Below are 24063 nucleotides of genomic sequence, written 5' to 3'. Positions count from 1 at the left end.
TGTGATAAATGTGTACACGGCAAATACCATGGACATAACATGCTCAATGTATTGGCAAACCTGATAAAAAAACACCATACCCACCAGCTACAGGCTGCTGTCCCAGAGGTATACCAGAGTAACCTACATAGTTGTGTGAGAAATATGATGTCAGTAGCCACACCTGTGGCACTGGTACAGGGTGGGAGCTACATTTCAGTACATCAACAGTGCATACCCACAATACTACACATTATGCACCTCTGTTCATTACTACACTGCAGTGACAGACTATATATATATATATATATATATATATATATATATATATATAATCTCACATATGCATGAAGAAACTTTACAGATGCAGATGGATATGCAACAGTGATCTACTGATGTGTCCCATGGCCTTATCTGCACTCTCCTCATCCATTGTGTGGGTAGCACCCACCTCCACAATGCTATCAGCTGGTTCTTGGCTTTGCTGGAGGGCAGGTGCCCCAAGGCTGGTGAGGAGCTCCTCAGCATGTGTTGGGTGGTTGGATGGCATGACCCCCACCTGTGGCTAGCTGGTCCCTCCTAAATGTAGCAGCATGCTAATGGGTATGGCAGATGAAATCAGTGCAGCGATGTTGGACCTGCTCATAACTGTGGTTATGCAGGTCGACATAAGTTAGCCTGTGGATGAGCTTGTTCCACAGGGCAGTCCTCTCCTGCAGATCATGGGCTGTATGGCCAAAGAGGATTTGATGGTGCTCTACCAGGTAGTTGATAATAACATTATTTTCCTTGGGGGAATACACTGGCAGGTGCTCCCTAGACATGGTACCAGAAAGACATAAAGAGGAAAAAAAGGTCTGAGGACCTCATACTGCAAGGATATAATAGTTGTTAACTGACATCTCTGTCTCCTCCCCACCATATCTGCAACAATAATCTGAACACACAACTGAATGGGTATGTTTACAGCAAAAACCTACTGTTGGGACATATATCATATTGTATGACAAATATTGCAATGTGTTTCTAGTCATGTTCCATGTTGAAACACTATCATTGGTGGCCTGTTGCTAACAATGTCACATGCATGCCATTGTAAGGGCCACTATAGTTTCTATATATGTATGTGTTCTGTTTGCTATGCGACTGCTCCAAATCTGGTGTTTTGTGTTAATGGGGATATTTATGCATGCTGTTAGATGTAATCCTGGATTGCATGGACTATTACTACCCACATATGTTCTATAACTGCAATACAATAGCATGGTTGGGAAGGCTGTTCGCAGCAGAACCACCTCTCCCACCTCATCTGGCCACGTTATAAGGCCACAGCACATCTGGGTTCCACCCCGGGACCTCATCATCTGCTGGTCCTGCACTACCTTAATGTGGAACAACCAGAGGGGATGGTCCTCATGCCCCCCCCCCCCAGGGAGCACACACAGACAAGGTCCTGTCACCTGAATTCAGGTCCAGGGTATGGTGCATAGGGAGGTCCACAGGGAACACCACCTTGAGGCACTCAATACACAAATACAGGGTCTGCATGCTCCTCCTGCTCAGCCCCCAGCTCAGCCACCTGCAGGGCCAGGAAGGTGGCTCAGTCCCAAGCTCAGCCACCTTCAGGGCTGTGAAGGTGCAATGGTGACTGCCCATGGGAGGGGACCTTGGTCCCACTGTTTCCATTTGGGGGCTCATGGGCTTCCACTTTCCAAACACCCCCCCATCCAAGATGTTTACCCACCATATATGTCATATACCACCCCTGTATGCAGTCTTGTCTGTCTTCCAAACCCAACCTACCTCCCCAAATATACCTACTATCCTTCCCCAACATCCCACTCTCACCTTCACAAAGGGCAATGTGTTCCCAACATGGATTTCACACCAGACATAACTGTTCATTTTGTACCCGCTTACAATTGTGCATATATATATATATTATAGATATATATATAAATATATATATATATATATATATATATATATATATATATATATATATATATATATGTGTGCGTGTGTCTGTATATCTGGATACATACATATATCTATATATATATTTATATATATGGCGTGCATTCAGACATCAGGTCCACACTCTCTAAATGTCCTTCCTCCACAGATGCACTGTTCTGCCTTGCTACAAAACAGAAGAGTGTCACATGTGGACACAGCCTAACATTAGGGGATATATATATATATATATATATATATATATATATATATATATATATATATATATATATATATATATATATATATATATATATATATATATATATATATATATATATGGGCAGATTGTGGGTACGCCTATTACAAACCTATGATGTTTGTGCATGATACATTTTACATTAACATGACTGTCCTGAAGGTGGTGGGTTCTGAAACTCATGTGTCTATCATGACTTCATTACTTCCACCTTCAGCTATTTGCCACACTAATATGCATGTCTTAAATTACAGAACATACACTATGATGGATTACATCATGTCATCCAGTGCAGATCTGCACAGTTGACAGGTATGGCTCACTGCCCACAGGGCCAGATGCTATGTCCATAGCAGTTGTTCAGCAGGACATCATTACAGAAACAAGTCTTCATGGCACATATAAATCTTTCCACATCATCTATTCCATAATTACAGACCAAGTACTACATTCAGTTACATGCCTACATGTTTTACATACCTTTTTTAGTATTGTCCTTTCTTCTATGTACACTTGTATATGTCCCTTGTTTTATTTTATTTTGTTTTGGTTTGGAGTATTTTCTTTCTCTCTCTGTCTCTCTCTCTCACCACTACAGGGACTGAGCTGGTTTGAGTAGGTTGCAGCATGGATTTTGTAGGTGATGCTTATGATCAGGTGATAGCCTCTGCACCAATCGGTGTTCACCACTTGCTAATTGCATGCAGCTAGCTGTGTAGTATTTCCACTTACCAATGTTATGGCACTGTCTAGTACTTCCACTTACCAATGTCATGGCAACCCACTACTATAAATGACTACATCATGTGGGGCATTGTCCCTTTACCTTTCCTGTATGGAAGACATCCTTCTTGTGTGTGGGCAGCAGTGTTACAGGCAGCAGGTAGCAATACTCTTACAACAGGACTGGCAGACACAGGCCAACTACATATTTGTATAAGGTTTCAGACCTATGGACAGTGTAAATAAAGCCGTTATATGCATTGAAAACCGCTTGTTTTACAGGGTTTGTGTGTACATGCTAGCTTTGCATGGAATGCAGTCTGTCTGAATAGCTCTCAACTGTGGGCCTATCCACATGATGGCCAGAGGATTGGCTGTTATGTTTTGTCTGTTTACCACATAGGTCTTGTCCATTTGTGTTTCTGACTTCATATTCCTGAGTAAGGGTATGTGCAAGCAATACTTTAACACCAGCAACTTTCACAGTGTCCTGTGTTCCAACCTCTGTCCTCCACTTATATACCAGGCTTTGCCCAGATGTCATGCAGTAAGAGGTTAAGTAGTGGCCTATCATTATTTAAAGCTGGCATTCTTGCTATCATTCCAGTGATGTTGTGGACTCCCACACAAACTGTGGGGTAGGGTCCATGTATATGAGGGCAACAGCTGGACAAAATGTGTGTGACCTTGTACAGTCCAGAGGTCAATGTATGTAAAACACTGTTATATGCCCTTGTAAGACATTTTATGAGGGAGGGGTTTGAATAGTTTTTAGCCTGGGCTGTTACACCATGTGAGGGATATCAGTAGCAAGACACATTAAGGTATATGGCTGTACATTTTCTTACATTTCACCATGGCAACAGGAGTTGGCTAGAGCTTACTATCTTACAGACAGTTCTGTTTGTCAGTGTGATAATGATGTTTTAAGTTAAGCGATGTTATATTTTATTTTATTTATTTTATTTATTTTACATTTGTTGACCGGGAAAAAAATCCAACTGGATACATGTCCATTTTCAGCGGAGGCCCGGGGAGAAAAGCTCCACATTTAAGTTAGTTTATATACAAGAGATTAAGATGGCACATAGCAATACAATCGGTTATGATCCAAATCTGGAGAGGAGCAAAATCAGTTAATAAAGTCATACATTGGTTATACTAAGTACAAACAGAAAGAATATGGAGCATAACAATACACTTGATTATATGAAACACGAGAGGACCACAAAATCAGGTCATATAGTCAGTCAGTGCAAAAGCAGTACAGAAAGTTAACATTTTTCGATTGGCCCCTTAGGGAGGTAAAAAGGAAAAAAAGGAGCTTGGATGAAGAGATAGTAGGAAGTCGAGTACCCTCAGGAGAAGGTAGGGAGGAGAGAAATATTTAAGACAGCTATATAGAAGGGGATTTAGTCTGTATGTGAGCGTTGGCATAGCCAGTGGGACTTGAAATACTGGAATAGACTTTTCTTAAAGTTGTGTAAGGAGGTGAGGGTGGTGATACTAGCTGGAAGGGTGTTCCATATTTTGGCAGTGACATTGGTGAATATAGCATCCCCCCCTGAGTTATTGGATTTTACTTTTTGAATAAGTGGTAAGTTAGAGGAACATAGTCTGTTTAGATTAGTATATGGTATGACTAGGTTCTATACCATTTTCATTGTGACAACTTAATTCTTTTCCCCATAGGGGTTGAATACAAACTGTAATTGGAGGCTGCTGAACTGCATCTGTAATTAATAAGTGTTGATTGGTTCTTATCTTCAAGGCAAGTGTTTCTTTTACCGCTGTACTACGTGAAGGCCTTAGCCTAGACAGCAACATGTTATGTTTTCAGATTACTGTATCAAATATTTTGTTTGAGAGTTACATTACTTGGTTATTATGTATTTCAAACACCTAACTGTTATGAGAAATGGCATATAAAACTGAAATAGTACACAAATAAACATTTCTATTTATGCAAACTTGTGTGTGGTGTCATGTCCTTTGCATTGTCTGTGGGCATATGTTTAATGTGCTTTTATTCGAATTGCATTTGGTCAAAAATGGAATATAGCCCCTGCCCCACTGCAGTGTGACCCTGGAGTGAGAATATAAAACTGGGGGGTGTGGGGGCACAGCCCCCCATATTGGTGGTGTGGGGGGTGTAGCCCAACACATAATTGCAGTGTATTCACTATTATATACTTGTCTATCCATTAAAAATAAATTGAAACATATAATGTCAGTAAAAACTAGTTGCAAAATGTAGGGGGGTTACACCCCCCACACTATCCCAGTGTAGGGGGCTGTGCCCCTCACACCCCCTCTAACTTTATATTTTCACTCCAGGGTCGCATTGCAGTGGGGCAGGGGCTATATTCCATTTTCGACCAAATGGAATTCAACCAAATGTACTTTCAATCAAATGAGCTTTCAGTGAAATGGGCTGCCTGAAATCATTTTTGAACAAATGTAATTAGACTAAAAGCAGTAGACCCGTACATATATATATATATATATATATATATAGATATATAGATATATATATATATATATATATATATATATATATATATAGATATATATATATATATATATATATATATATATATATATATATATATATATATATATATATAGATATAAATATATTTATACATATATATAAATATATTTATATATATGTATATATATATATACATATATATATATATATATATATATATATATATATATATATAAATATATTTATGTATATATATATATATATATATATATATATATATAGACATATACGTTTTCCCTACTGTTGAATGACTGTGCTGCATGATATGTTGGAGAAAATATCAAATTTATTGATATCTCAAATGGCTTAGTGAGAAATCATTTTGGCTATAGTGTGCAGGGTTCTGGGTTTGAGACTTGCAAGGGCTGATTATTTTCTTGCTGGGTAGAACAGCAGCTGTTAGAGACAGAATGATTAAGGCACTTTAAAGCAGTTGAAAGCAGGTTTGCTCAGAGCTAACCAATGTTTATGTGAGCTCAGCAACGCTTATGTGAGCTCAGGTTTGCTTACGCCCACTTACAGACACTTAAACCCTTGTTAATTTCAAATAAAGAAAAGAAAAAAGATGATAGGAAAGTGTTGAAATTAGGGCAAGCAGGGTAACAAACAAGAGGAGAAACAGGTAGGGATGTGCAGGACGGGTGTAGGAAAGCAACATAGTTCTGCATTTCTTTGCAGCAACAGCTGCTTTCAATGTGGGCAATTTAGAATTTGGAGCCTCACACCCTACAGGGAGTTATGTGGGCATCATACAATTTGGATGACTGGAAGGGTTAGATTGTGTGATGGGTATATGTCTCTGGGTGAAATGCAGAGCTATGTATGGGACGTGATTTTTTTGGGACAGATGCCCTTTTTTAAGATGAGAGTGGGATGTTAAGAAAGGATTATAGGTAAGTGTGGTGAGGGAGGTTTGGTATGAGAGGTTGCATTTACAGACAGACAAGACAGCAGACAGGGGCAGTGTAGGACACATGGATGGGTAAACACCTTGACGGGTATGTGGTTGGGAATCAGAGGCTTATGAAACCTCCAGATGGTAGTAGTGGGACTGATGTCCCCACCTGATGGCAGTCACCACTACTCCTTTACAGCCCCAAAGGTGGCTGTGCTGGGGGCTGGGCTGGAGGGGCCACCTGCTCCTCTAGCTACACCAGCCTGCCCTCCACTTGGTGCAGTTGTTATCCAGCTCCGTCTGAAGGACACTGTGCACCATACCACAGACCTCGCCCTGGGTGACAACATCCTCACTGTACCCACTTGCAGGGGGGCAAGCCCCATCCCCTACAGCAGTTCTACCCAATGGTGGTGCAGAATCAAAAGATGAGGGAGATCTGGGTTGGGTCCCAGATGTGCTGGGACCCGGTTCCTCAGCCAGGTGGGATGGGAGAGGAGGATCCGCTGGGATCTGCCTTCCCATATGTGCTATAGTGTGTAAATTAACAATTAATATGGGTTAGTCATGCACAACACATTACAACATTAGTCAAAATAGGATCCATGAATATTCCCACTTGGCCAAAACAGTGCAATTATAACAGTGCCATAGCAAATAGAACCCATGCATATATGGAATGGCATTCAGGGTTGCAACAGCATGCCAGTTAGTGATATGTCAGGCAGGCAATAACAATGATTAGACAACAGGGAATATTGGTATGCACACAGTTTAAACAATGATAAACCAAATGGAACAATTTCCCAACAGTAGAGGTTTGTTTAGGAACATACCCATGTTGGTTTCAGTGTGATGGTTGGATCAGTTGAGTGGTGGGGGAAAGGAACATATTCAATTGACAACTGCTATCAAGTACATTTGTCAGTACACTACTATTCACTAGTCTACATTTTGATCACACTTACACTCTGCCTGGGCCATGGGGCTGCTACAGCACACCAGCAGCTATAGATATCAACAGAGCAACTGTACCCTTATTTAGTTATAAACATCATACCTTTTTTATACCAATTTATTTACCCATGGGCCCTGTGCAGATGAAATGTGTGCACGTTACATTGCTATTTCTACACATTTTTCAGATTCATATATTAGTTTCAGGCCCTAGAATGTGTGTTGTGCCTTTGACACATATCTACTGTGACATTCTCTGAGTGCAGGTTTCTTGGCAACTGGGGAAACTATCCATGATAGCGTGACACTTGAGGGGCTTGTCTGGGCCATACTGCAGAGTGTGGAAGTCTAGCTTGCATCTGTTTGTACGACTGGGGCTGATCAACACAGCAGTTGTACACCTTTCATAGTTTTACACATCATGCTAGCATTTCTATTCAGATTTCTTTACCTGTGTGCCCTGGAAAAAGCATGTGTTGCAGTACATTACTTTTTCTATTCATCTTGCAGTTTACAACTTTAGAACAATACTGATATGTTAGTGGCAGTCCCTGAATTCAAAGCATGGTGTGTGCAAAACTGAACTACAGGCCTAGTCTTTATCAGACTGAGCTACTGGGAGGTGTTGTGTGTTGCTTGTGACATTTCTATCTAGTACATATTTTTGTGCACAGTACTTTTATTATGACATGTTGCATTATTTGTTTCCCATTTTCAGTACAAATTATGGATCCACAACAGACGTTGTTGTCACTGTTTTTGAAACATGTGCGCATTAGCTGGATTGCACATTTGACTGTTTTACAACTACATACTGTAATTTAGATTCCTAAGTACACAGTGCAGGTTTTAAGTCTGCACCTGTTAGCCTTATACATTTTTCAGTACATTCACAGCTACATATTGTTGAAACTGAAAGGATAACACAGGACAATGCTAGCAGACAAACAAGTAAAACACATTCGGATGGAAATATGTACTGTTGCTTTTTTTCAGTTATTTGACATGCCCATTCTAAGGTATGCAGGCAAGCAGTGCTACATCAGTTCATCTCAGTTAATACATTCTGCAGGATATACACATTTCTATTTTTCAGGTACAAGTGAGATGACACACACCAGTTTAGGATCACCTTTATTAGTTTTGACATACATACTGTGTACAATTCAGAAATCTACAATTACTATTCTTGGATGATCTGCACAGGGGAATGCGTTTGATTTCTAAGTGTTACAGTAGCCCTGACATGACACTTTCTTGGCAGGTTCACTCAGACACACTCATACATATTCGAATATCCTTCTCTTGCATACTGTACCTTGTTTGCTACTAACATCTGTATTACACAGCAGCTAGGGATAGTCCATTGTAATGCTGGCAGCCTGACACAGGCATTTATTCCTGACTTTTACAGCACAATTTTATATATAGGCAGTACTACCATTACTATAATTTTGATTTCCTACTGCTAATATTAGAGGGCATACTATACTCACCATACTGCCAATGCAGCCGGGCATGAGCCTCAACATTCTGGGACCTCCCTGCAGCAGCTGTATGGGGAGAAATCACACCTGCACAGTCACAAGTTTAACTTTTTCCATACTTAGAGATACATTAGACTGCATACTTACAGACAGGTGGGATATCCTGCGCTTGGGCTTCCTGGATCCACTGGTCCAAAGTGCACTCCTCTTCCGCTTCAGGTCTTTATGGTGGTGACATACCTGTTCACCAGTCCAGGGTATGCCAGTGGCACTGGTGAGATCACATGCAAGCTGGTCCCAGGCCTCCATTTTGATCTGCGAGTCCTGGTACTGGCACTGCAGCAGCCTGCTGTCATGTTTTTTTTACTAGGAGCCCAACCATGTCCCTGGATGCCCCAACGTTGCGCTCAGAAGCAAATACCTTCACCGATACCAAATATTGTGATCCTGCTGTGAGCAATCCCAAATGGTTATGGCTGTATTCTCACCTGTGCGGTTTAAATAGGGTAGTTTTCCTGCACTTTTTCTTGACTGGCTGGTTTTAATATGCTGAATTATGCTTAGCTCCACACATATACGCATAGCAATGCTTACACCAGTTAAGCATAGTTGAAAGCCATTAAGCAATGCTTACACTAGCAAAGCATTGCTTCAATCTATTTTTTTATTATTATTTATTTTATTTTACATTTGTTAACCTGGAAAGTCTGACTGGATACATATCCATTTTCAGTGGAGGCCGGGGAGAAAATCTCCAATAGCATTTCATAAAGAAATTACACAAGAATATCATACAGAGATATAGTTCCATAGAAACATAAGTTATGTATAGATTAACAATTCCTTTAGTAAAGTCAGCATACAGCATTCTAGTAGTAGGGTATATATAGAATATAAAATATAAACACACAAGAAAAACATTTTTTTTTCTTTCTAAATTATGAGTACTCTCAATATTTTTTTACAGAAATAACCAGTGATTATTAAGCTTTACAGTGAAAAGAATTAGGGGACCTTTAGCAGAATCCTTGAACATGGTATTGGTGTAAATTAACCTGGGGGGGGTAGCATGAGCAGAGCCAATTGTTTGAGAAGTGGGTTCTCAGGAGTTTCTTAAATTGAATAGTGGAGGTTATTTGACTAGGTAGTGAGTTCCACATTTTGGCAATAGTGCAGGCAAAGAGAGAGTTTCCAGCATCATTTTTGTATCTGATAACACCTATTAGGTTCTGAGAACTAGATTGTAAGGTTCTGGTAGGGATGTGGAGGGTAATTATATTTTTATGTGCAGGGTTTTTTTCTGGAAGGCAGAAGAGATTATGCAATATTGTGAGTTGATTAAACTGAAGTAGCTGAGGTAGCTTGAGCCAATTGAGTTGGTTAAGGGTGAGACAGTGGTGGGATTTGTATGAGGTTTCAGTAGCAAACTTGGCTATTTTGTTATAACAAGATTACATTTTGTTCAGATCACTCTGGCGGTGATTAGTAAGGATAGAAGAGGCATAGAGAAGGATGGATAAGAGATGAGTTCTGGCAATAGTAACTTTGGTTTGTTTAGTTATAAAGTGTTTATTACTGTAGAGAAGTCCTAGTTTTTTATTAATTTTCCTAATGGTTTGTCCTATATGGATGTCAGATTTGAGGTTATTGTCTATTTCTACACCTAACAGTTTAGTATGTGCAGTTGGAGTGATTTGAATATCTTTGGAGAGAATGGTGAACATGTTGTTGAGAGGGGGGAGAGCATGACCTGGACCGAAAATAATTAATTTAGTTTTTATTGGGGTTAAGAATGAGTTTGATGTTTGTGAGCCATGTTTCAGCTAGAGTACAAGTGTTTCAGGTGAGGATTTGCAGTTTCTTTAATGTGGGGGCGGCACTTATAAGGGTGGTGTCTTCTGCATATTGTACTACTGATGCTGTGAATGAGGAGGAATTTATTTGGTTGGTGAATAGTGAACAGTGGGCCAATGATGGATCCTTGAGGGACATCTATGGATACTGGTAGCAGGGGGGACAGCTGGCCATACCATAGGACTGCCTGCTGTCGACCAGATAAGTATCTAGTAAACTATGATATAGTGGAGGGTTTGAGGCTTAAGGTAGATAACGTTTGGAGAATAATGTTATGGTCTACCATGTCAAGGGCTTTAGATGAGTCTAAGAAAATGGAAGATAGAAATAGTCCCTTGTTTCTATTGTCATTAACTATATCTGTAAATGATAGTAATGCTCTGGTGGTGCTGTGGGATGGTCTAAAGCCATGCTGGGTTTTGGAGATTTATTTGTTTTGTAAGAGGTACCGTAGTAGTTGGGAATGTACAACTCTCTCTAATATCTTGGATAGAGGTAGAGTATTGTCATTTATTTCCATTAAATTTATAATGCACTTTTTACAGTTAGATTTTATATATTCCCACCCCTACTGTGCTATATATGAGCCATATGATTGACATTTATCATTCAATTTTCTTAAAAGTTTTTAAATAAATTGGCAGAGGGGAGATTTGAACCAAGCATGTTCTACATACTAAACCATGGCAGTACCTCTATGCTACAGCCACTTGATGATGTTTCGTATCACAGTAGCACTTGTCTATCATTTTCAGGATTTCAGCCAGACTAAACATAGTGACGCACCATGCAAACAAGCTGCGCACCGCTTAAATTTCGGATTTATTTGATGAAAAAAATACATTTTTTGCATTTTTATTGCTTTCCTCTTGACCTACTGCTTCCATGCATGTAAGGCAAGAGTGCATACATTTGAGGGTGTGCATTTGAAGGCTGCTGCCTTCTAGGTGTTTGTGTTTTATTTTTTCAGTGTCCGCGGACAGTGAAATGTTAGGTAATTACATTTCAGTGTGTGTGGACACTGGTTTAGTATATAATATTACAGCCAGGCTCTAATACTATATACTGACACTCGTCTGTGTCACAAAGTGCCATATGGCACTTTCTAAGTGAAGGGGGCATGTTACATATGCAGGCACTGCTGACACACACCCCCTGCACTCGTTCCTGGTTCATGTCCATTTAGATTAGATATCAGCTTGCCTTCATGCATATGCAAGGTGCGCAGCTATTCTAAATAATCTTATTCTTGCATGAAGTTTCATGTATCCTGGGGATTGTCTCTCTCTGTACACAAGACACTGTAGTCACTGGGTGTGGTGATTTCATTGATCAATACTACTTTTGTCCTCTTTTCTTGGACTACTATATTCTGTTTTCTAGCATCTGTCTTTTGAACTGTTGGTAATGGGTGATCCCATGTGATACAAACTTCATCATTTTCTATGATGCTTTGTGGCTCATGGTTCCAGTGTTTTTCAGCCACTTTGATACCATAATGTTAGCACAATCCCCAGTGCAACAGTCACACCACATTATTATGCCTTTCAGTATACAGTCCTTCTGCCATTAGTGTGTCCCAGCCAGCAACAAGGTGTGTGACTGTTTCCATTTCAGTTTTACAAAACCTACATTTGTCTAGTTCTCCCATCTGTTCAATGGACTTTGTAAATCAGCGTGTATATAGCCCAATGTCTTGGGCTGACAATATTAACCTTTCATTTCTTGGTTTGAATTCGCCTCTCCTTACCCATTCCTGTGTTCAATGTTGATCAACATGAGGCTCTTCCAGACATTTACTATACTTGCAACTACATTTATGTTTTTTCCACATTTCTTGCCTTCTCATCTGATCCTTCACCTTATATTCTTTCTTTTGTTTTTTGGCACATTCAGTTGCTGCCTGGTTTTTATCTACTTCTGATTTGATTTCCATTCCTGCTTGACGTCGATATGCTTCAGCTAAATTAAGCTGAGAAGTCATCATATATTTATTCTTCTCATGTTTCAAAACTTTCACTACATTTGTATCTTGCAAGGTCAGTAGATATGTGTGGAGTCCCACGATTCCAGCTCTATGCATGTAATCAATTTCAAGGAGGCCCATGCCTCCTTCGGAACGGGGAATATATAATCTTGCTATACACTGATTTTTATAAATCATTTGGTGAGCATGAATCATCATCCTTGTTTTAATATCTAATCTACCCAACACTTTTTGGGGCCAGTCAATCACTCCAAAACTGTATGTTAGGACAGGAAGAGCAAATTGATGTATAGTTTGGATCTTGTTCCTAGATGTCAGTGCTGTTCTCAAGGATTAATCCAAGTCTTCTAAAGAATTCCTTACTGAGTTTTATCCATATTTCATCATGTTTTATTGCTGATCTTTCATCAATTCCCAAGTATTTATACACTCCTCTTGCTTAACTTCTTTTATATCACATTCTTGTCTCAGACTACTGTTTTCCTGTTGATGCAGTTTTCCTGCTTTAAAGGTTCCTTCTGCACATTTGTTAAGACTAAATGACATTCTAATATCATCTGAAAAAGTTTTGACAACCTGCAGCTGTGCCTTTGTTTCCTCATCTGATGAGCTATACAGTTTTAATCATTGACAAAGAGAAGATGAAAAGTTATTAGACTTTGTTGTTTTCTAGGTGCCAAATTGTTGCCATGGCCTAAGCTGTTACATAAACAGCTTACTAGATTAATGGCAGGCCAGAATAGCAATGGTGACAAAGAGTCTCCCTGCAATATCCCCCTTTGAATTTTTATCCCTAGGATAATAATCTGTCCTTTATCATGGCTTAATTGCAAAGTGGTCTACCATTGTTCCATGAATGTGGAATACTATCAAATGCTTTTTTGTAGTCAATCCATGCCATACTTAGATTCTTCCCCAAAGATTTCCCACTATAACTTTATTTAACAACAAATGATGCTTTGTTCTATACGACATTCTTTTATTGCCCTTTTGTTCTACTGCCATAATTGAGTTTCCTTCTAAATGATTACAAACTCTGTCAGTGTCAAGTCCCATGTATAGTTTACATGTCATCTGAAAGGCGAGTTATTGGTTTATAATTTTTAGGGTAGCTTGCAGGTTCTCTCTTAAGTAAGAACATTGTTTTGCATGTTGTTATCCAGTGTGGTATCTGTTCGGGGTGAGCATATAAATAGTTCTTACTCATGGCTAATTCCTTGTGCAAAGATGTTAACACTTTTAACCAAAAGTTAGACACTGCATCTGGGCCTGGGGTTTTCCAGTTAGAGGCTTTTTTTAACTTTGTTTCAATTTCTCTGGCTGTTATTTCAACCCATTTCATATCCTGTACCTTTAAACTTATTATTCTTTCTTTTACTTTTTCTGTCCATTTGGCATCTTTGCTATGTTCCACAGGATCTTTATAGACACTTCTCTAAAATGTATCTACTTTGTCTTTTTTTTTTTTGGGGGGGGGGGGGTTCTTTCAATTCCTTTACCCTTATTTCCCAATTCTCAGCAAAATTGGGTCATCAATAAATTGCTTATTTTGTACTTTCCCCTTATATTTATCTGTGTCTGTTCAAAGAATTTCTACCTGTGCTGAAATGTTTAGTTTGTTATTTGCTATAGTGCATGATAGATATTGGTCTGTCCTAATACTGTGCATTGCTTTAATCAGATATTTCTTTCTTAGTATTTTTGTTGATCTATTCCCTCTTCTATAATCTCCTAACAGTGACAGTTCTTATCTTAATTGCTTTATAGTTTTCCCTCTTTGATACTTGCATGATGATATTCGATTTCTCCCCTTCCTTTCCCTCACTACCCTGTGATCTTGTGGTAGAACTTTATCAGTTATTAATTTAGCAGCACAGTAATATATCCTGTTCACTTCTGTTATATCACATGGATCTCTATGGACAGTCCATATTACTGCAGTCATTTGCTTTATCAGACTTCTTACTTTTGGGGTTTTATTGACCTTCTGCAGTCTATTTCTCTCATTGATATTAATATATCTATCCGTGTCCATTAAATCAGGCAACTCTTCTCTTAGCTCATTTTCTTCCAAACTGAGGGCAGATACCCTGTTTTCCATTTTCTGCTGGCATTATATAGAAAGTTCTATAACATCTTCCTGTAGCAAATTCTCTTCAATTCATCCTGTGTCATCTGTTGTTTCATAATATGGAAACTCGCTGGCCTATCACCCCCTCATCATTGACTGCATCGGAGTTTCCACAGTTTCCTGTTCCTTTCCTTGCTGTCTAGCTTCAAGTGAATGTTTACACTGGTTTACTGTGGAAGGCTACAAAATATCTTGATATGACATCTGATCAATTGCTTCCTTTTCCACTGGTTTCCCCCTTAATTTGGATATGTTTTGCCCTATCCTGTTATGGTGCTTTCTGCATTCAGTTTTCTACACTGAATCCTTCTTTTTGCAGCTGCTCCACAATCTCAATTTCTATTTCTTTGACTTCTCCATTACTAATCTCTTTTTCTACTTTTCCTCTTAGTCTTCTTATTTTTTGTATTGTAAAGTTTTCCATATCTGGATTCCTTTACCTGTATTTCTCTTCAAATATCTTTGGTGCTGCTCTTTTTGTATTGGTTAGTTTTGCTTGATTTCTCCTTTGCATAAATATTACAACAAATTAAATCTCTTTTCCTTTCCCGTGTCCATATTTCTTCTTCACATGTCTCCTGATCGTCTTGCTTTTCCCTGTTCTGGGGACTCACTCCATAATGCTGTGATGTAGTCTGTGTTAGACCTTCTACATTAAATCCTTCACTTCACAAGCACTCCATAATGTTGACTTCTATTTCTGTAACTTCTGCTTTACTAATCTTCTTTTCCACATTAAATCTTTGTGATGATATTCTTTTATTGTGAAATTTTCCATATCTGGATGCCTTTGCCTGTATTTCTCTTTGAATATCTTTGAGACTGCCTTCTCTATATTAGTTAACTTGGCTTTCTCCTTTGCATAAATATTGCATCATATCAAATATCTCTTTCTTTGTCATGTCCATATTTCTTTTTTATATTTTTCAAATATAACTATAGAGTCAAACTGCAAACAAACTTCTGAAAAACAACAAAAAATAGCCAGGCAACAGTAATTCTTAAACTTTTATGTTTAGCGCTTTCGTCAAGTATTCTTACACTCAACTTCATCAGACATTAGTTAAAAGAATGGTAGCCATATTTAAAACCAGATTCAAAGTCACATGTTCATTCACCTCACATGACACAGTCACCTGACAAAATTCTCATTTCTATAACACATGTAGCTAAAAGTTGTATAAACAACTGTGTAAAAATGTATATATACTTTCCTATTGACTTAATACTCAAATTCATATGTACATATACAAATAATACATAACTATACATGAAAGAGCCAGCTAAAAAATCCAAAAAACAATATTAGTTATTGTGTACATAAAAATTGTTACATGTCACTAATCAACCTAAATACATTTCAGTTGAATGTCATAAATGCATGTACTTGTGCATAACGGAGGGGGGGGGTTAATGTGTATATAACAAAGACAAAGAGTGCCCCAAATTATGTCTATTCACCTGAGTATTAGCCTTGTGTTAAAGTTTTAAACTACTCAGTTTCAAGACACATGCCAAAGAGCATACATCGTTCAACCCTGGTGTCACATAGGCCCTGGTTCTAAGCTGTCAAATCAGCTCCTTCATCTCAAGTTTTAATATGGTTGTATGCTTGGTTCACCTTGTTTAGATAAACCTGCATGTATGCATACAAATTAAGCATATTTTCCATTCTCTGTATGTAGTTTGTACGATTAAACAACACCAAACCACCGCCGTTGTAAGCCTTAACAATTCTTACTTCAGCATTCCTCAAGGTGTCTATCAAAACCCATTCATCCCTTGACATGTTAAAGGCTTCACTCCATAGATTATTCACATTGTTGTTTAGTTGGTACAAATGTCAAGCCTTTAGAATTTGACATCAGGCATGGTCCATTAGGCTTAAAACTGATTTGGCAGCTTAGAACCAGGGCCTATGTGACACCAGGGTTGAACGATGTATGCTCTTTGGCATGTGTCTTGAACCTGAGGAGTTTAAAACGTTAATACAAGGCTAATACTCAGGTGAATAGACATAGTTTGGAGCACTGTGTGTTTGTTATATACACAGAAACTCCCACCCCCTATGCACAAGTACATGTATTTATGACATTCGACTGAAATGTATTCAGGTTGCAACAATTTTTATGTACACAATAACTAATATTGTTTTTTGGATGTTTTAGCTGGCTTTTTCATGTATATTTATGTATTCATTGTATATGTGCATATGAATTTAAGTATTAAGTCAATAAAGCGTATATTTATGTATTTGTTTGCAGTTTGACTCTACACTGTTTTCTTTTTGGATATGGCAACTGGTGAGTCTTTAACAATCCCCAGTGGTTCATCGTTCCCCTTAGGAAGGGAGAATGACCTGAGGGCTGGAGGATCTGAAATAAGTCGGTTAATGTTTATTATCAACAACCTAACTAAAAAAGTGGATGATTTGACTGACCTTGTGAACAGCAAATGGCTCCCTAACAACTGGGAGCAGGTTATGATACAGTGTAACACTTTTAACCGGGCTGGTTTGACCCCACCAGCCAGTTCAACAGTTTCAATGTCACTGATGGCACACATATGAAAAGGTGTCTAAATATGAGATGTGTAGGGCCTACACAAAGGTTGATTGGCATCTATATGAACTTTTGGTTGATGGTATGATTGACAAGGATGAATACGATTATTTTATGGTGGAGTTTCCTATTACTCCATCCATTTTTGGTATCCCCAAAATTCATAAAAATATCACAACCCACCCTTTAGGCCAATTGTTTCAGCCAGAGGTTCAAAAATGGAAGCAGTAGCCCATTATATAGATTCTAATTGTAAGGATATTTTAAAAAAGTTACCGCATATACTTAGAGATTCCTGGCACTGCCTGGATGTTGTTAGAGAACACACAGCAGATATAAGTAAAAACACTATCTTGGTGATGATAGATATTGTTAATTTGTTCTCAGTTATACCACACCAATTGGGATTAGAAATGTTTAAGACTAGTTTGTTCAACTTTGGTCATATGCACACAGTGAAACGAAAATTAATGGTTGAATTAATGGAAATGGTTTTAGAGAACAATTATATGTTTATGGATGGTGAATATTTTAGACAGAGTACAGGAGTAGCTATGGGTGCCAGGTGTGCACCCATTTATGCCAATTTAGTATTGGCCCAATGGGAGAGACAAAGTATTTTCAATTCTAGGTTTTGGCAAAACATAGTGCTTTATTGCAGATACCTGGATGACATACTTATTTTCTGGAAAGGAAATAAAGAGGAAATATCAGAGTTTATTTTATTCCTTGACACAACATCCACTTTCCTGACCATTACAAGCAAAATACACAAAAATGATTGTGGATATTTCATTTCATTCGAATGAAGGTGGTATAGAATCTAACATCTTTAGGAAGAAAACATATTCTAATTCTTTTTTAACATTATGATAGTTGCCACCCTCATTTTCAAAAGAAAAATTTGGTCAAGGGGCAGATGGTCAGGTTATCCCGGATTATAAGTGATGATACATAATTTTCCATTGAGATGGACAAGCTTGCCACTATGTTTAAAGATAGAGGCTATCCACAACAATTACTTAATAAGGCAATGAATGAGGTGCAGGTTAAAAGAAATACATTCTATAAACCTATTATTAAGTTTGGGCAAACCATTACCTCAACAACTACCATAAGTACTAAAAATACGAATAGAAAGGATGCATTTATATTGCCTTATAATCCAACTTCTTGCACTATAGTTAACATATTACATGAGACGTGGAGTAGTGTGTTCACTAACAAGATGGAACTTATCAACATTTTAGGCAGCTTTCTGATGATTACCTACAGTAGGGGGTCAATTTAAAATAATTAATGGAGAGCAACAACAATAATTATTTGTATAAAATGTCCAAAATGAGCAAATGTGGTTGCTGTAGGACATGTAAATATATAAATGATGGTCCCTACGTAATGGTTCAGAATTTTGGTAGATCTATCAAGTGTCCAGGATTTTGTAATTGCAACACCAGAATGGTGGTATATTTGGCTACCTGCATATTGGCTTATTATGTAGGCAAAACTACTAGGAAGCTCAGGGAACGTATAATGGAGCATAATAGAGATATAAAAAACAAAAACAATGGTGAACTCTTTATATGCACATAGCTACAAATGCAAGGATTTCAAAATATTCATATTTTTTGTTATTGATAGGATTCCTCACAATTTTGCTAAAGGAGGGGATGATAAGAACCTACTTGAGGTTAAGGAATGCCTGTGGCAGTTGAGACTTAATGCCAACAATGCACCAGGCATTAATGAGTACATTTCCATCACAAGTATTCTAAAACAGAAATCTTACTTTAACATCTTTGTAGTATGTATCACCTCTGTTAACGATGAGTATACACATATATTTTCCACGTTTACAGGTTTTTAGTTTACTTTTTTAATCTGTTCTTAAATCTATTTTAAATGTCATTTTAACTGTTTATTTGATTTTGATTATCAAAGTGCATTTATAATTTTATGAGCTCTATATATATATTTGGACATTATTTACATAAATATTTTTTAAGCATGTTTTAAGCTATTTTAGGTCCGAGACAATATATATATAATTTTTATTTCTATTAATATATCTTATATATATGTCGGTATTTTATGTTCATCACAGAATTTTATAATGGAAGTATTCCTCTTTTTTAAATTAATGTACCATCCAGCAATTAATTAACCAATCAGGGGTGTTGTGTAACTAAATGGATGTATATACATATTACACTTGTATGATGTTTCAAGCACTCTGAAGATGCCCATTAACTAAAAGGGTGAAAGCGCTTAGTACTTTTTGTTTTTTTTTGGTTTTTAGCTCTGGCTGCTTGTTTTTATTTTTATTTTTACATGACTGTGGTCCGTTTTATTTTTGGTGAATAAACTTCGTTCAGCGAGTCAACTGCTCTGCTTTCGTTTGTTTTACTAGTTTATTGGCTTCTGTCTTTGGCTATACATGTTAAATCAGTTACCTGTTTGCATAAACCCGCAATAAGAGCAGCCTTTGCATTTGTACATACCTGGAATATGTATCATTTTTGGGGGTGGCAGTTCCATGAGGTTTTTCAAATTAATCCCCCTCCTGTAAGCTACATTTGGTGCAAGTCCAAATATAGTAAATTCTTTGTCTATTTGGAAAATATTCCAATTCTTTTGCAAAATCTGTCTAATGTTTTCACCATCTGAACTAAACGTAGTAATGAAGGCGTACCTATACCTTAGGTATATCCCTATATACCTATAACCCTTGACTTGGTCATGGAGAACAGAATTGATCTAAATTTGGTAAACGACTTAACTATGGTTTCCCCTAAAACCCCTGTGATTTCGGGATTCCAAAAATCCACAAATGCTTGATGGACCCTCCCATGTGCCCAGTTGTGGATGGAAGGGATTCAATGACATACCTATCGGCAAAATTTGGCAAAATCATATAGGGATCAGTGCAATTATTAGCCTTGTGTTAAAGTTTTAAACTACTCAGTTTCAAGACACATGCCAAAGAGCATACATCGTTCAACCCTGGTGTCACATAGGCCCTGGTTCTAAGCTGTCAAATCAGCTCCTTCATCTCAAGTTTTAATATGGTTGTATGCTTGGTTCACCTTGTTTAGATAAACCTGCATGTATGCATACAAATTAAGCATATTTTCCATTCTCTGTATGTAGTTTGTGCGATTAAACAACACCAAACCACCGCGTTGTAAGCCTTAACAATTCTTACTTCAGCATTCCTCAAGGTGTCTATCAAAACCCATTCATCCCTTGACATGTTAAAGGCTTCACTCCATAGATTATTCACATTGTTGTTTAGTTGGTACAAATGTCAAGCCTTTAGAATTTGACATCAGGCATGGTCCATTAGGCTTAAAACTGATTTGGCAGCTTAGAACCAGGGCCTATGTGACACCAGGGTTGAACGATGTATGCTCTTTGGCATGTGTCTTGAACCTGAGGAGTTTAAAACGTTAATACAAGGCTAATACTCAGGTGAATAGACATAGTTTGGAGCACTGTGTGTTTGTTATATACACAGAAACTCCCACCCCCTATGCACAAGTACATGTATTTATGACATTCGACTGAAATGTATTCAGGTTGCAACAATTTTTATGTACACAATAACTAATATTGTTTTTTGGATGTTTTAGCTGGCTTTTTCATGTATATTTATGTATTCATTGTATATGTGCATATGAATTTAAGTATTAAGTCAATAGGAAAGCGTATATATTTATGTATTTGTTTGCAGTTTGACTCTACACTGTTTTCTTTTTGGATATGGCAACTGGTGAGTCTTTAACAATCCCCAGTGGTTCATCATCCCCCTTAGGAAGGGAGAAAGACCAGAGGGCTGGCGGATCTGAAATAAGTCGGTTACTGTTTTTTATCAACAACCTAACTAAAAAAGTGGATGATTTGACTGACCTTGTGAACAGCAAATGGCTCCCTAACAACCAGGAGCAGGTTAAAGTACAGTGTAACACTTTGAACCGGGCTGGTTTGACCCCACCAGCCAGTTCAACAGTTTCAATGTCACCTCGAGGAAATATTGGGAATCCAAATGTGATTAACCTTAGTAATTCAACACCTTTAATACTTAGTGACTGGCTGCAACCAGGCATTGGTTTGCAGAACGAAGTTAACCAAGCTCATGTTAGTGCCAGCTCTTCCAACAATAACATCAGCATTGTGAACAACCTCAATACTTTGGATTATAAGTGTTTCAAGCTAAAGAAATTACCACTTGAAATCTCCTATTTCAAGGAATGCATCAAGCGGTGCCAGGTGCCAAAAGGGCTTCGTACCTGGCGTTATCTGACAGGGCTGATTTCCAGTTCAGCCTTCCATGCTGAACTCTTGAAACTGTTTGATCAACATGGGCTCAAATTTCTGGAGGTGCTGGCTAAGCACTACCAATTCATGGCAGACACCCTAGTGCAGGAGATCAAGTATGTGGATAATGCTACCAGGACAGATCTTGATTTCCCCCGGTACCAATTTGATTACCAGTGAGTTTTTGCTAGTATCGACAAGCAAATTTAGAAATTAAATCTTTTAAAATCAAAAAATTGAAGCGAGATGAGGACGTGTACAGAAGAGGGATGGCTTATCCGGACACTCGCCCCTCGTAGCAATGGAACGCTTGAGCAGAAGGGAATAACAATTTTCCGAACACCCGGGCTAACAGTGACAACGAACCATCCAATATAGGAGAAAACAACAGCTTCTCCTGCTTAGACCAACAGGACTTGATTGGTACAATTATTTATTTATTTTATTTTACATTTGTTGACCAGGATAGTCTGACTGGATACATGTCCATTTTCAGCAGAGATCCAAGGAGAAAAGCTCTAAGGTAGTCAGAGTCAAAAATATAACAATGTAGGAGATCAAGTATGTGGATAATGCTACCAGGACAGATCTTGATTTCCCCCGGTACCAATTTGATTACCAGTGAGTTTTTGCTAGTATCGACAAGCAAATTTAGAAATTAAATCTTTTAAAATCAAAAAATTGAAGCGAGATGAGGACGTGTACAGAAGAGGGATGGCTTATCCGGACACTCGCCCCTCGTAGCAATGGAACGCTTGAGCAGAAGGGAATAACAATTTTCCGAACACCCGGGCTAACAGTGACAACGAACCATCCAATATAGGAGAAAACAACAGCTTCTCCTGCTTAGACCAACAGGACTTGATTGGTACAATTATTTATTTATTTTATTTTACATTTGTTGACCGGGATAGTCTGACTGGATACATGTCCATTTTCAGCAGAGATCCAAGGAGAAAAGCTCTAAGGTAGTCAGAGTCAAAAATATAACAATGTAGACATAATTACAGGTAAGTTATTTACAGAGGATACATGAAAAAACATGAGATAGGCAAGTTCACAGGTATAGTTATCCCTGGTTTAAGTCAGGGGAAAAACATCGACAGTAGGCAGAAAGTAATATATATATTTATGAGGAGGGTTAACTAGGCTTGTTGCAGTGGCAAAGCCAGTTTAGTGCCAGATGTTGTCTGAGTTTGGTTTTAAATTGGCAAAGGGAGGAGAGCGAAGTAATGTCAGCTGGAAGGAGATTCCAAACTCTGCCTACAGAGTTTGCAAAGAGGGCATCCCCAGCTGTATTGTTAATTTTGATTGTCTACAAGTGAGGGAATGGTGGAATAACCCTACAAGATACCCAGGAATTAAAAAGAAGTGAACGGCTTCAAAATCAAATTGAAGCTGCTCATTCTCAGGCAAATATGAACTCATGGTCAGTAGCTTATTATTCAAATTTTCAGCAGGGACAGAAGCAAGATCGGGCAACCCAAAACAGTGGAAGCAATGGGTAGAAGACCAACAACAAGCGTCAAGGCCGCAAAAGGTAACATCTAAAATGGTGTTGGAAGCAAATACTAATTTTCAAAATCTTTGGTTCCAACTGTAATTTGCAACCCATCTTAGGGCAGTCTGAGTTAGTATGTTTACCACATGTAATAGTTGACTCTGGAGGTGACTTTAAGACTTTCAACTACTCGGAATATATTGTTCAACTGAAATTAGTTAATGTCCTTTCTAAGGGCTTGACATTTGTACCAACTAAAAGAATGGATATTTGTGGTGCTTTGATTGACTTAAAGTTGTACTTACGGAAACTCAATTTAAACCTGTTGTTCAATAATGAGTTGAGTGTAAATGCACAGCTTAAAGTACTCAGCATTTAAAATCCACCCTTACAGCCATTGTTGGATATATTTGAAAGGATTTGCGACATTGACCTTAGGTGTTTATCGGCTACCAAAAGGAATAGGTTCAATGTGAATAATCTAGGGAGTGAAGCTTTTAACATGTCAAGGGATAAATGGATTTTGATAGACACCTTGAGGAATGCTGATGTAAGAATTGTTAAGGCTGATATAGGTGGTGGTTTGGTGTTTGATCGTACAAACTACATACAGTGAATGGAAAATATGCTTAATTTGGCTACATATATGCAAGTTTCTCTAAACGAGGTGAAACAAGCAAACAACTGTATTAAGGTGTTTGTTAACAACTTGGTCATGGAGAACAGGATTGATCTAAATTTGGTAAACTACTTTACTATGGTTTCACCTAAAACCCCTCTGATTTTCAGGATTTTGAAAATCCGCAAATGCTTGATGGACCCTCCCATGTGCCAAATTGTGGATGGAAGGGATTCAAAGACATACCCATTGGCAAAATTTGTGGACAGTTTGTTGAAAAAAT

This window comes from Protopterus annectens, chromosome 15.part0 (assembly GCF_019279795.1).
Source record: "Protopterus annectens isolate FY-2018-M chromosome 15.part0, PAN1.0, whole genome shotgun sequence".
Classification (NCBI taxonomy): domain Eukaryota; kingdom Metazoa; phylum Chordata; order Ceratodontiformes; family Protopteridae; genus Protopterus; species Protopterus annectens.
This window is presented reverse-complemented; position numbering follows the sequence as displayed.